General features: G+C 38.0%; 1 protein-coding gene across 2 annotated transcripts in view; it reads right to left on the bottom strand.

The window, feature by feature from the left end:
- LOC139735418 (uncharacterized) overlaps positions 1–14,089 on the bottom strand; it is a 70,157-nt gene that overhangs the window by 52,212 nt on the left and 3,856 nt on the right. Inside the window, exon 1 of one of the 2 annotated variants that reach the window (XM_071646170.1) lies at positions 3,743–3,925. The exons of the other annotated variant lie outside the window; for it this stretch is intronic. The gene's annotated coding sequence lies outside the window, so the exon portion shown is untranslated. Of the gene's footprint in view, positions 1–3,742; positions 3,926–14,089 lie in introns of those variants that run through there. 2 annotated transcript variants of the gene reach the window in all.

The following is a 14,089-nucleotide window of genomic DNA, read 5'->3' as shown; positions in this document are numbered from 1 at the left end:
CTTAAATTCGCGCTCCGCAGCAGGTTACTTTACTGTAGTACACATTCACTGCTTTCATCCAAAGCCTCTGCTACATAGCTTGCTATGCCAGCGTACGACAAGCGACGTAGCGAGCGGCTCGACTGCGAGTACAAGCACTCAAATACGTAATACAGCTGTGACTGTAGTACTGTATAGTCACGGGGGACTGTAGCATCGGTACGTGCGGTGCATACATGCATGCTACAGTATACAAATGACGCACAGGTCTGAGTACGTCAGTCGGAATTGTGTGCATAAGGTAACTATGGAATGCTTAACCCACGAGGCGAAGCCGAGTGGGTTTAGGCTAAATTCCATAGTTACCGCATGCACACTATATTCCGACTGACGCACGAAAAGACATGTGCGTCATTTGATTTATAGAATGGGTAATTTTCTTGTCAAAAACCCAGTTTTCTATCGTGTTACCCGATGACAAAATTACTGGATGCATTTCCTTTTGGCTTTCCGTAAAGGGCATGCATACCCGTACTTACGGTTTTTACTGGATGCATGGCCAGCCATGCATAAGTTTTTACTGGATGCATGGCCAAGCCGAGTGCGCGAACGCTTGCTTTAGTGCGCGAACCTTTGTTACAAGTACGCGTACTCTTGCTAAGTGCGCGATAACATGTTTACCACTGTGACTCAGCGTGCGGCCAGTAAAAATGAACACATAGCTCTCGACCAATCAGATCGCAGGATTCTCGCTACCCATTCTATAATACACAGCAATCTAGGGTATCGTCTCTTCGCACAGTACAAATGTACTAGTAGCGTAAACATGCCTGTACATTGTACTACGTAGCAGTATCATCGATGAAGCGCACACAATTCATCCCGTTCAAAATGTGCGTAGAAAATTGTGAAGATATATTCGCGCGTTTTTGAATTCGCGCTAGCCGAGCGTAGCGCGAAATCCGCGAAAATTAATGTACCGCGAAAATTTCCACGTTTACAGTATCACAAAAAAAAGGTATGAGATAATATCAAAAAATGGATTGTCCTGAAGTGTGCAAACTTGTATGCTGGTATTAACTGCCATTTATTCTATTAAAGAGAGTTTGAGAGTTTATGAATAGAATGACCCTGAAGACATTTGAATTAGTCAAGCCATTCTTGTCAATATTGACAAACTACAGACTGTCACAAATAAAGGTAATGCATGTCAACAGTGGATTGTCCAAAATTGTATTAACTTTACACTGGTATTCCTAGCCACATATTTTGTTGAAAAGAGTTTATGAATATAGAATGTTATAACTTCCACGAAGGCTTTACAATTGGAATAGTTTCCTTTCAGTTATTTCCTATTTCCTTTTCAGTCAGTAGGAAGAGCTTACAAGTAGTCTGGACATGAAGTAAAAATATTTTCTATGAATTCTGTTTTCTGCTTTCTGGCACACAAGAGAGTTTGTGCATCACTGGCTCAAATCTAGCAAGCTGAGATAATATACATGTATGGTTGGACCTACTACTCATCGACCGCCTAATGTTTATTTGCTTGATAAGAATATTTAACACTGAAATTCATGTAAAAAACTTGACCTACGTGATTGAGAAAATCCAGCTCTATCAAATGTCGTTGTTCCCTTTTCGATTCGAAGTTTCAGTGCAAAAATATCGCCGACGAAATTGCCTGGCCTCGTTTCAGCTCCCCGCGGTAACGCTCGTTATAAGGATCGACCGCTGTTTTTGCATTGACAATGCACGCAAACCGAGTTGTATTGAACACCGTGTTGTACGAAGCTTTTTAGAAACTTCCATAGACATTACATTACGATTCAGTGTAAAGTGTGGTGAAAATATTCATTCGAAATTTTGTCCTTGATTAAAACCATTAATGAACAGTGAATTTTCACGTTTTCCCACACCATCCTCATCAACAGTCAAAGCCAATCCATTTTTATGTGCTTTGCGCGCAGTGAAGTGCGTACTAAGCACTCAGTGCGCCAATCAAACGCGGTCGGTTTAAAAGAAGGTTGTCGATATGTAGTACTGTAGGGCTATCATACCTCTACGGTTATTAAAGGACAAGTTCACCTTCATAAACATAAGGATTGAGAGAATGCAACAATATTAGTAGAACACATCAGTGAAAGTTTGAGAAAAATTGGACAATCGATGCAAAAGTTATGAATTTTTTAAATTTTTGTGTTGGAACCGCTGAATGAAGAGACTACTACAGCTTGTGAGTCATATGCGTACAACAGTATAAAGAAAATGTAAAGAAAATTCAACATATTTTCACTTTTTTCGCATTATAAAAGAGCACTTGACTTGCCTCTTTCTAAAGGCAGGGGGAATAATATTGCCCATAACATTTGTCGATAACCAGTCGGGGGAATGTGTACTTTTTTCAAAAGATGAAATTTTGTGAAATTCTCTTTATATTTTCCTTATATTGTTGTACACATGTGACATCTAAGTTATTCACACATTGCAGTAGTCTTCTCATCCAGCGGTTACTGCACAAAAACTTCAAAAATGCATAACTTTTGAACGGATTGTCCGATTTTCCTCAAACTTTCAATGATGTGTTCTACTAATGTTGCTACATTCTCTCAATCCTTATGTTTATGAAGGTGAACTTGTCCTTTAATATACTGCATTTGCTGTGCTGAGGTTGTATTCAATTTTCAAGCAAATGAAATACTTTGTAGGTACATGTACGTGTACCTACATCCAACTGTAGTTAAAGCCCACATATTTCCACAAATAAACTATAAGATTGAAAAAAAAAAGAAGTTTCAAGAACAAACCTTGTTTTTAATAAGAAAAAGAAAAGTTGAACTACCATCACGCATCTATAACAACAACAAAATTCACTGCACTTATCGATTCCAAACTAAATACAAGTACTGTAAAACATGATATATTCGCGGCATGAATTTTTCGCGAATTGGAGCCGACGGCCTTTTTTGCGGCATGAAATTTTCGTGAACTGCCACTGGCATGCAATGCATATAGTGTAGACAAGAACTTTCGCGTGCATTTTAATTTCGCGAATCTTGGCGCTTGCGAAATTCGCGAAATTAAAATGCACGCGAAAATTCCTCGTTTTACAGTATGTCACCCAACTATATGCATTAATTTTGTTCCATTTGAAGATGACATTTACCCAATTTACCGGTAAATCATCAGAAGTTAAAAAAAACAAAACAAAACTCATGTTACAAGTACATGTTGAATCTAGAGCTACAAACACTGCTCAGCATCAAAGACAGATGAGAGAGAGATTGTGTATTGCACTCTCCAATTCTACTTTCATGAAACAGTAACTGATATCTTCGATTCTCAGCTCAGGATTAACTTTCATCCATATCCTCAGAAAACAGAAGCTTTGTGGAACCTGATGTCAATTACACAATATACAACAGACAAGTCAATCATAACAACAACAACAAAAAAACAAGGAAAACATGAAACATAGCTTTCTTTTGGCTTCATGTTTTGGCAAATAACACTACAAAACAAATGACAAACTAACACACACTTCAGATTTGTTTATAGATTCTGAGAGAAAACATCCTCTGAAGACTAGCTCTGAGAGAAAAATATGAAAATGACACAAAGAGATAAAGGGTTATGGAAAAATACAATTCATGCAAGGCTCACACCCATGAGTACCTCAAGGACCTTTCACTGAAGCCAGATAGATAAACTGTACTCATACACACCACTACACTGTTTTACACTGCAACAGGCTAGACAGACATACCTCAGCTCTTGAGAATTATGAATACAATTCCAATGCTACTGCCGGAGTTGTTGCGCGTGCGGCATCACAACCTATCCCTTTCCACTCTTCACAAACTTGTGCCAGTCCCTGCTTGACGTGTGGGTATGTGTCTGTGTGTGTGTGTGTGTTCTCTGGTCGCTGCTGTCCGATATACTGCCTAGTGTGTTTGATAGCAGTAGGTCGGTGGGGAGATGCGCAGTCATTGGCGGATCAGGCCCAGATATGACATCCCTGTTTTCTCCACAGCTGTCATTTATCACTTGAAAAGGGTCTAGACTTCAGTGACAGTCACTTTCGACACTGCAAAAATTTCCAACAACTTCCAAGTTCTGGCACTACTGTAAAGCCAAAAATGTTCACATGCATTTTAATTTTGCAAATTTTGCAAGAGCCAAGATTCATGAAACTAAAATGCACCCAAAAGTTCTTGTTTGTACTATATATGCATTGAATGCCACAAGCAAACTTTCATGCCACAAAAATATCTTACTTTACAGCAACTTGGAGGAACTTCCAGGAATCATAGTTTGGCTCAGTTTTTTTCTTGTACATCTGTTATTACTTTAGCCCCTAGAATGTTCCTACTTTGAAAAGGTCTACTATCAAATCTGCATTGATACTTCACTTGTCTTCAGGAGGGTGAGGAGACAAACAAAGTTATAGTTTTACAGAAAAATGAAAATATGCTGAATTCTTTTAATTTTTTTTATATCGCTGTCCTACTGTCACATCACGAATTGTTGTAGTCATCTTTAATACTCAGTAGCCAGCAATGGTAGTATTAAAACTTTCAACATTCGTAACTTTTGAATGAATTGCCTGATTTTCCTCAAACTTCAAATGTCTTCTATTAGTATATTTCTGCATTCACTCAATCCACTTATATTGGATTTAATTTCCCTTTAATCCACTTTTAATGGAAACAAAGTGTGTCACATGCACACACTCTCATAGGCTACAAGTTTAAAATCTTTCATCTCACTAGCTTAAAGGGATACAATTTTGTAGTACAGTATTGGTGGAGACGAGAATTGGGCTTTTAACTTTTTGTGAGATACCAAGAAAACACTTATGATATAGTACAGAGCATACTATTTTAAGAGGAATCAAAGTTTATTTGATGAAAATCTGGTTTGGAGTGACTGAAACATCCAAAAACAAAGTAAAACAAAGCGATCGCAATAAAGTGTGGGTCCCACACTTTATTGGAATCGCTCTTTTTTTGATATCTCGGCCATTTCAAAACCAATTTTCATCAAATAAAAGTTGAATTCCTCATAGAATTACATGCTCTTTCATATTCAATGAGAGATTTCTCATTATCTCACCAAAAAATGTTAGAAACCTGAAATTCGGTCTCAACCAAAACTATAATTCCCTTTAAATGTGGAGTCTGAGGGGTTCTATTCAGCATCAGTATACTTCTCTGCATTATGGGCTGCATTAAGATCTATTGAAAACTTGAGAGAGAGAATCATGTTTCAAAACGCGATTCTCAGGGTGCAGCGTTTATCTATCCATCATACAATCGCTGATTTGGGTGTTAATTGTCACTGCGCGGCTGCTTTGCGCTGTTCGACCCAGGAAGTAAAGGTCAATTGCATACATTGTACCACCATACATGCCTCATCATTCACTCACAAATAATGGGTAGAAAACATAACCGGAAATGGCTGGGAGTTGACATTGAGATATAAACGCGTTTCAAAATGGTATTGCGTTTATCTACTCCCAGAAAGGTGATCATGGTCTCAAACGCATTTCAAAATGCCCTTTGAATAATGTTTTAAAATGGCGTTTCTACACGCATTTGAAAACATGGTTGTGTTTACCTACTTTGTAACCCCGGAAAATACCTCACGTGTTTAGGATGGTGATTCTGCCTCAGAAAATTTTGAGATAAACGCACCCCATATGGTCTATCTATCATGTCAACTCTGTGGCTTAACTGCCTTCTAAATTGAATATCAGAGAGTAAAAAAAAACATTCTAGGCAAACATCTTCACTGTGATCCTGTACATACATGACTGTATTTCATATTATTAAAACTGACAAGAATGACGCCGTCACATCGAGAAATTACTGACCTTTTTAAATAGTAAACCAAAGAAATTTGGCTGAGAACATGTTATCTTTGCCACGAGATCATAATGGCCATCATTCAATCAATAAAATACCCAACTAATAGCACAGTGTCCTGCTAGTAAGAAATCATTCAAGAACAACAACAAAAGCTGCTAAAGGCTGTCCATTATGGAAGATAAATCAAACATCTACACAAGGAATTCTTGTCATTAGAATCCTATACATGTAAGTGTGTACTTATTTGACCATACACAACCAAGTGATATGATTCCTTGTATTTTTTTTTTGAATGATATACATGTATTTTGTATTTTAATATTTACAAAAATATATAAAAAACTAAATCATTCTTGGACTTTCTTACAGGAGATAGATAAGAATCAAACTTTTTGATATCCAACAATTGTATCAATTGTATTTTCTCTCCATTAAACTTCTCTACAGTTTTCTTTCTTTTACTATTTGTGATTTTATCAGGGTCAATTGCTGACGGGACAAAAATAACATATTCACAGTTTCAGCAAAATCATATGAACAATGAAGCAATCATAAGGTGGCACAGGATTGTAACACCACGTTCTTGTAGGCCTACAGTTTATGAAAATGATAAGAAAAGAAGGAAATCATTATTGTCTTTTACTTTTTATGAAATTCTGTGAGTCATTGAAACAATTACAAATATGACAATAAAATCATGCTCCATAAATATATATATGACAAAATCAAATCTTTATTCAAACCAGTGAGAGCAAAAATGACAATTTTACCTTAACTTATAGTCCATGATAGAAATTTTATTCTAGGCACCAATAATCATGTTGATAGCTCGCAGAACATCAGGAATGCAGCAGGTTATGATAGATTTGTCTACCTCTTCTAGCATGGTCTTTGCTTTCCCCATGGAAAAATAACTTTACACACAAACTAGCAAATTCCACTCAACTCCAGGAAAAGGCTGTCCATGGAGACTAGCGAAAGGGGGTTACAGAGGAAGATATCATTGACAGTGATGTCATTCATACAGCATGATGTCATCCTTCAATCCCATCCCCCTAAACCCCCTCCCCCTTTCTCCACCACACAGCCCTCCCTCGTCCCCCTCCACATCCCCCCTCCCCCATCCCTTCATCACCACAGCAACAGTAGGTGCCAACAGACGAGGCAAAGTTCATAGCGCTAACAGACTTCAGGGCAGGACAACCGAGCGAACATTTGCTCACGGAGGCATCGTCACCTCAGTCTGGAAATCCAAGTTCGTTTGGATGCGTCATCAACCTCACCGGCCCCCTCACACTTTCATCCCACTCTCCATTCTATCAGCCAAGCACTGGGCCCCTCTGTCCACTTACCCCTCCCCACTCTCTCCCACCCCCCCCCCATCTTCCCACCCCCTTGCATCTTCCTGTCCCCATACCCATAGCCCACATTCCCCACTCCCCCCATCACCCCTATCCGTCTGAGACATGCATCAGTCTACAATAAACACCTAAGCTGACACAGGGCAGTGTATGTTTCGCCGTCAAGACAAACGTGAAGCACAAATCGGTGTCAAGTGCTGTGATATTTCCAGGGAGGCCAATGTTGGCCATGCTGTCACATTTTGATTTGCTCAATATTAAAATGGATTAGTCTTCTACATATAATGCATTTACAAGTCCTGCCAGTACAAATTGAAGATAATTTCAAATTACAAAGGGCACATATCAAATTTATGATCACAAGTGCACACAAATTTTGCACTGAACTCTGTACTGACTGTGAACTTACAGCATCTGATGTAAGAAGACAACATAAAGGTACAAGGTATCATAACTTGGTGAAAAGTGTCCACCTGGCTGTACAAACACTGTCATGCATGATCATGATTCACAACTGAAAAGCCAAGGTCTTACATTATACTCAAACATATAAGGAAAATGGATGCTAAATTCCTTAAGTTCTCATTAAATAAGAAAAACACTATCAGCAGCAGCATGATCTAAGATTCAAATGTGAACTGTTTGATAAAAATCATATGAATGCTTAATACTGTAATTCAATTTTAAAGATGTAGTTTTGTATTAAGCAAGAAGACAGGCGCGGTCAGGCCTACAGGATGTGAAAAGTGTAAAAGTATGTCATAATCTTTTAAGAATCCAGTCTACACATGGTTTAATCAAAAACTTGTTCCTTCCTTGGAAGCGTTTAAAATACACATGTATTCCAAGTTCAGGTCTTTAAAGAAGAATACATAAAGAAAGTACTCCTCTCTATTATCAAAGCATTTTTTTTTCCACATAGAGTATATCTCGTTGGCTGGTACTGGCACGACAATACATTGTAGCTCCTGTAACAATTGGTCCTGTCTTATTTTTTTTCCAAGGACTTAGGGTTAGGGTTGTGATAGGGTTTTAGGTTTAGTTTGATGTGAGGATTAGAATTAGGGTTAGGATTATGTTTGTGGGTAGAATTTATGATTGGCTTATGGTGCAGATATTTCATAGGAGTAATTGTCACAGTACTGAGGAAATGTCATGGAACCATCTTGCTGAATACAAACTGTAGGTGCAACATAACCAGCATTTCCAGGACACTTATGGTACTACTCATGTCAGTATCATATTCAACTATAACCCATTAGTGGTATTAGCGTAATATCTATCCTGAAAAAAAAAAAAAGATCATTTGCTAATATTAAAACTGGAAAATGACTTTAACAAATTGAATATTGAACACATGGGGCATATATAACTTTAATGGCTCACTCATGCGAAGATGATGCAATGTTATGCAGTCTTCATGTGAGATGAGTACCACTTACAAATATACCACATAGTCAAAATTCCAATGTTCTTCTACTACCACTCACCCCCCCCCCCCCAAAAAAAAAAAAAAAAAACATGATGCATCAAATGTGTGAGATCATCTTTCATCATTTCCTTGCCACTGACTCTGGCATGTCTGCACATGAACATAAAACCAGGAAACTGCCAATTCCAAATAAAATAAACTACAGTATGAAGCACATTTTTGTTGTTTTTGTTACTGCTTCTCCTTCATTATTATTTCATATGGTGATCAGTAGTGAGTACTGGCATGATTATAAACCTACAATTGTGTAACTTGTTTTATCTTTGCCATCTGCAGGAAATATTTAGAGATGAGGTGTCCAAAAAAAAAAATTTTGAATGCTTAAAAATATGCATATCTCCTGAAGAATCTCATGCTTTGTTTACAAATGTATGAACAGACAGAAAGGCATCAGTAGAGGTCAACATACATTTGGATTGCAGGGATCCTTTAATATTGCTGAATCAACACCTTCAATGAAGACAGCATACAATACACCTCCAAACCACAACTAAACAATATTGGAGAACAGCATTCCTCAAATGCGGTTGTTTGCACTACTCAGCTGTTACTATACAGTCATTGTGTGTCAATAACCAAGGTTTAATTCAAGGGATAGTATAGTTTTGGTTGAGATGGGAATTCGGGTTTTACCTTTCTGCGAGATAAGTAGAAACCACTTACATGAAATATTAAAGACCATACAATTCTACGAAGAATTCAATTTATTTGATGGAAGTCGGTTTTGAAATGGCTAAGATATCCCAAAACAAAGTGGTCCTAATTAATGGTGGGTCCCACCTTTTATTAAGACCGCTTTGGTCATAATAAATCATATTAATCAGGTGGGACCCACCATTTATTAGGACCACTTTGTTTTGGGATATTTCCGCCATTTCAAAACCAATTTTCATCAAATAAACTTTGAATTCCTCTTAGCATTACATGTTCTTTCATACTTGATACGAAGTTTCTCATAATCTCAGGGGAAAAAAAAATTGGAAACCTAAAGCCCCATCTCAACCAAAACTTTACCATCCTTAATTTTCAGGAATTTTATTTTTGACTGAATCTTCAGTGAACAAAGGCATACATTTGTATGCCTAGATTTTTGCTTGGAACATCATCATCATAATGAGATATGGGTACGCACAAAGACTGCAAGTGTAGAGACAAAGAGATACAGGGGGGGTGTCAAATGACACTGGGTGCATTAAACTGTCTTTAAGTGGGGTGAAAAATGCACACAGGCAGGAAGCCCATGGCTTAGGCCCTCAGACAAGGCTGAAGCTAGCAGGAGGGGGGAAGTGAATCACAGAGAGACTCCGCGAAACATAACGCAAGGTGCGACCAGCCATAGCATTTCATGTGAGCACACGTAATTAAACATGCTTGTGGAATCTTCCTACCCCGAACACATCCCTTCACCATGTGTCTTCCCTCCCCCCCCCCCCCCCCCCCCCCCCCGCACATAAATGACTTTACAGGGGGTTCCCTTACAGAGAAAAAGTTGTTTGAATGAAGCTGAATTCTATTCACCATCCATTTTACACGGTGTGATATCAAATGGTTTTGAAAGCTATGTGATATGTTTACACACAAACTATATCCCTATTTACAATTCTGTAAAAGTTGCTCATGAATATTTTTAATACAGCACTCAGAACATACTAAGATATATTTGACAAACAAAGTAATCATCACAACCACTAAATGATGCACCTCTTTTTTAAAGAAAACAAATGTGTGAAACAGCATAACACAATATGATGGTGATTGAGACTCTAGTCTGTTCAATACCATACGTTTCTTTTAAAAAACAATATGTCACTACAGCCAGAAGCACATAATAGTATTAAAACATACAATTGTACTCAGGTATTGACAATCATTCTGAAACACATAACATGAAGTATACACACATTTACCCAAATTTGTTACAATATGAACATGTGGGGTTGAAACTAAAGAACTCTGTTCACTATTCTTGCTTTCATGCACCAAGCAATTCCTAAATCAACTTCTCCACTTACCCCATGTGAGTCAATCCGCTTTTCTGTTCAAGATAGTACTTAGTACTAGTAGTAGTAGTGGCAGCGTGACAAAATTCACTTGCTATACCTGTACTATGGTGCAGTCTCTTTTATGGGTATCACGTTTAATCCCTTTGTCTGCAAGGATTTCAACTCCAGTTCACTTCCCACTTCCTAAATCCTCTTCACACCATCTTACTTCTTTCCAAAACTATCTACCACTGGGGACTTCAGGGGGGGAAAAAGGGGGGGGGGGGTCCTTGCAACGCCCCCATGAACACATTATTTCCCTAACTGCATATTTAAAGTGCCACAAAGGGTGTATAAGATGGGGTGAACTGAAGCATGCTAGGGCGACATGTCATCCCACCACTGACAGTTACTGTACATCCATTGGCTGTTTTGAGATTACGGTACTAGTATCCTGCTAAACAGCTTCCTGCATGATCCATAATGGTTAACTCAATGTCCTTACACAGACACCAAACACCCACTCTCAAAGACTTGACACTGATCAGAAACCCCTACATTTAGAAGCACTATATCATGGTGTCACATTAGTAACACCATAACATCAGACAAAATGCAAAGAGTACCTTATGATTTTATTGCAGTCGGAATACCAGTAAATGCCTGATTTTGTTAACATTTTCACTTCATTGTTGCTTTGCAGGCTGGGTGCTTTAATTCCACTTGCACACTAACCCTGGAAAACTACATGTAAATCTCACTGTGGGCCAAGAACATAGAATGGAGCAAATACTGATATTAATGTAGGCCTACATGAATGACAAATCTATGTTTTGGGTAATATCATGCTACTGGATAACTGCATTTAAGGAAAGTAAATTCTTATAGTAACAACACATTTTGTCTTTAATAAGAAAGATCTTTAAAAAATGCCTCTTTTTGCAATGATGTCTGTGGCAGTTTGTTCACTTGTTTTCATATAGATCTACAATGTACATGTAGTACTCTAATAATGCACACATTTATTGGAATATGAAATACAGAATCTATCTTGTTTTTCTACTTTTATAAATGGAAATACATTTCACTAAAAAAAAAACTTTTACAAATTAGCATCCTCATGATTTCAACAGATATTTCAGTGAATCCACAATAAAACTAGAAATATCACTTAAGGTGATTAATACCCCCGCCCCGTGACGACAGTCTTACCCAAGGAATGATCTTTCCTTGATCTTCTGCCATTTAAATGCCGTTACCATGGCAACGCAGCTTCCGACACGTCCGAAAAATGTCTTGCACATCTTCCCACCAAGACTATTGTGTGTGCCACATTTCATAAGCTTTTGTCAAAAACTGAGGAAGTAGTTCAATCCACAAGATCTTTCCTAGATCTTCCGCCATTAATATGCCGTTACCATGGCAATGCAGCTTCCGACACGTCCGAAAAATATGTCTTCCACATCTTCCCACCAAGATCAAGGTGTGTGCCACATTTCATAAGCTTTGGTCAAAAAACTGAGGAAGTAGTTAAATTCGCAAGATCTTTCCTTGATCTTCTGCCATTAATATGCCGTTACCATGGCAACGTACTTTCGGGTACTGTCAAAAAATGCGTCTTGCACATCTACAACCAAAGGCACACATCTGTACCAAGTTTCATGGAAATTGGGCAAAAACTGAGGAAGTAGTTTGCAACACAAAATTTTCCATCATTTTGGCTCATAATATGTGAGCTGTTACCATGGCAACATACTTTTTGTCACTGTCAAGAAATGTGTCATGCTGACCTATATCCTAAGACAAACATTCAATATGAATTCCATGAGAATTGGAAGAACACTGATGAAGCAGTTTTGCCATGAAGCATTTTGCCCTATATTTTACCAATAACATGCCGTTACCATGGCAACGCACTTTTTGCCACTGCGGAAATATGTGTCTTGCACATTAACATATTCAGATGAACATCTGTACCTAATTTCATAAAAATTGATCAAAAACTGTGGGAGGAGTTCGCGACGCAAGATTTGTACCCATTTTTGCCCATAATATGCCGTTACCATGGCAATGTACTTTTGGGTACTGTCAAAAAATACGTCTTGCACATCTACAACCCAAGGCACACATCTGTGCCAAGTTTTATGGGAATCGGTTGAAAACTGAGGAAGTAGTTCGCGACGCAAGATTTGCAACGGACCGACCGCCCGACCGACCGCCCGACCGACCGCCCGACCGACCGCCCGACCGCCCGACCGCCCGACCGTCCGCTGATTCCTATATACCCCCTTCAAACTTCGTTTGGCGGGGGTATAATAAACTTCCACTGATGAAAATGGAGGAAAAAATAGCAGCGACAAAATTTGTAGGAAATCAGTTATGCACCAAACAGTAGTGCCATAAACATGTGTGTACAATTTTGTATTATTTGTAGCTTTAGTTTTTGTATGTAACACAACATTCGATTCTCTGTCATATACAAATTTCCCTTTAACAAACCTTGATATTTCATTATTGCTCTCAGGGCCTCATTGACAAGACATGTTGTCAATGTCATTTTGTTCATATTTTGTTTGCAAAACCTAGATATATGCTTTCTCACTCTTTTCTGTGCAAAGTTTGTTTTCCTTTCTTCTTCCCATGATCAATTTCCAAATTGATAAGACCTTGGTGTGTTGTTTATCTATGTAATTCTGAATGCGCAGTAGAGGTGTAAAATATTGACTTTACAAAATCCACCTGACATAAAATCAACATCATGACGTCAATTTGCATGTACTTCTGCTTGTCTTTCAAGATATTTCTCACACTTTTGAAGGACAAGTTCACCTTCATTATACATGTGGATTGAGTGAATGCAGCAATATTAGTAGAATGCAGATCAGTGAAAATTTGGGGGAAATCAGAAAATTGATGCAAAAGTTAAGAATTTCCTTAAGTTTCTGCGTAGTCACTGCTGGATGAGAAGACTACTACAGTTTATGATGTCTGCATTGAACGATAAATAAAATATAAAGAGAATTTCACAAAATTTCTTTTTGAGAAATGTACGCATTCTCTTGACTTGTCACTGATGTAATATCATTCCATCTGTCTTCTGAAAGAGGCAAGTTGTGTTCTTAAAATGTATTATGCGAGAAAAGTGAAAATATGTTGAAATTTCTTTATATTTTCTTTATCTTGTTCTTCACATGTGACATCAAAAGCTGTAGAAGTTTTCTCATCCAGTGATGGTGGCACTAAAACTCAAAAATAAAGTCCAATGGATTGTCCGACTTTCCTCCAACTTTCACTGATGTGTTCAACTAATATTGCTGCATTCACTCAATCCACTAATATATTCTCTCTTTCTCTCTCTCATTACATCCAATATCTAAATTGAACATACAGTAATATAGAGAATTTTGG

This window comes from Diadema antillarum, unplaced genomic scaffold (assembly GCF_040938485.1).
Source record: "Diadema antillarum isolate AM-2024a unplaced genomic scaffold, OU_Dant_1.0 seq00000577_RagTag, whole genome shotgun sequence".
In the NCBI taxonomy this organism is placed as follows: Eukaryota; Metazoa; Echinodermata; class Echinoidea; order Diadematoida; family Diadematidae; genus Diadema; species Diadema antillarum.
The sequence above is the reverse complement of the archived record's forward strand: the minus strand, read 5'-3'. Positions and strand labels throughout refer to the sequence as shown.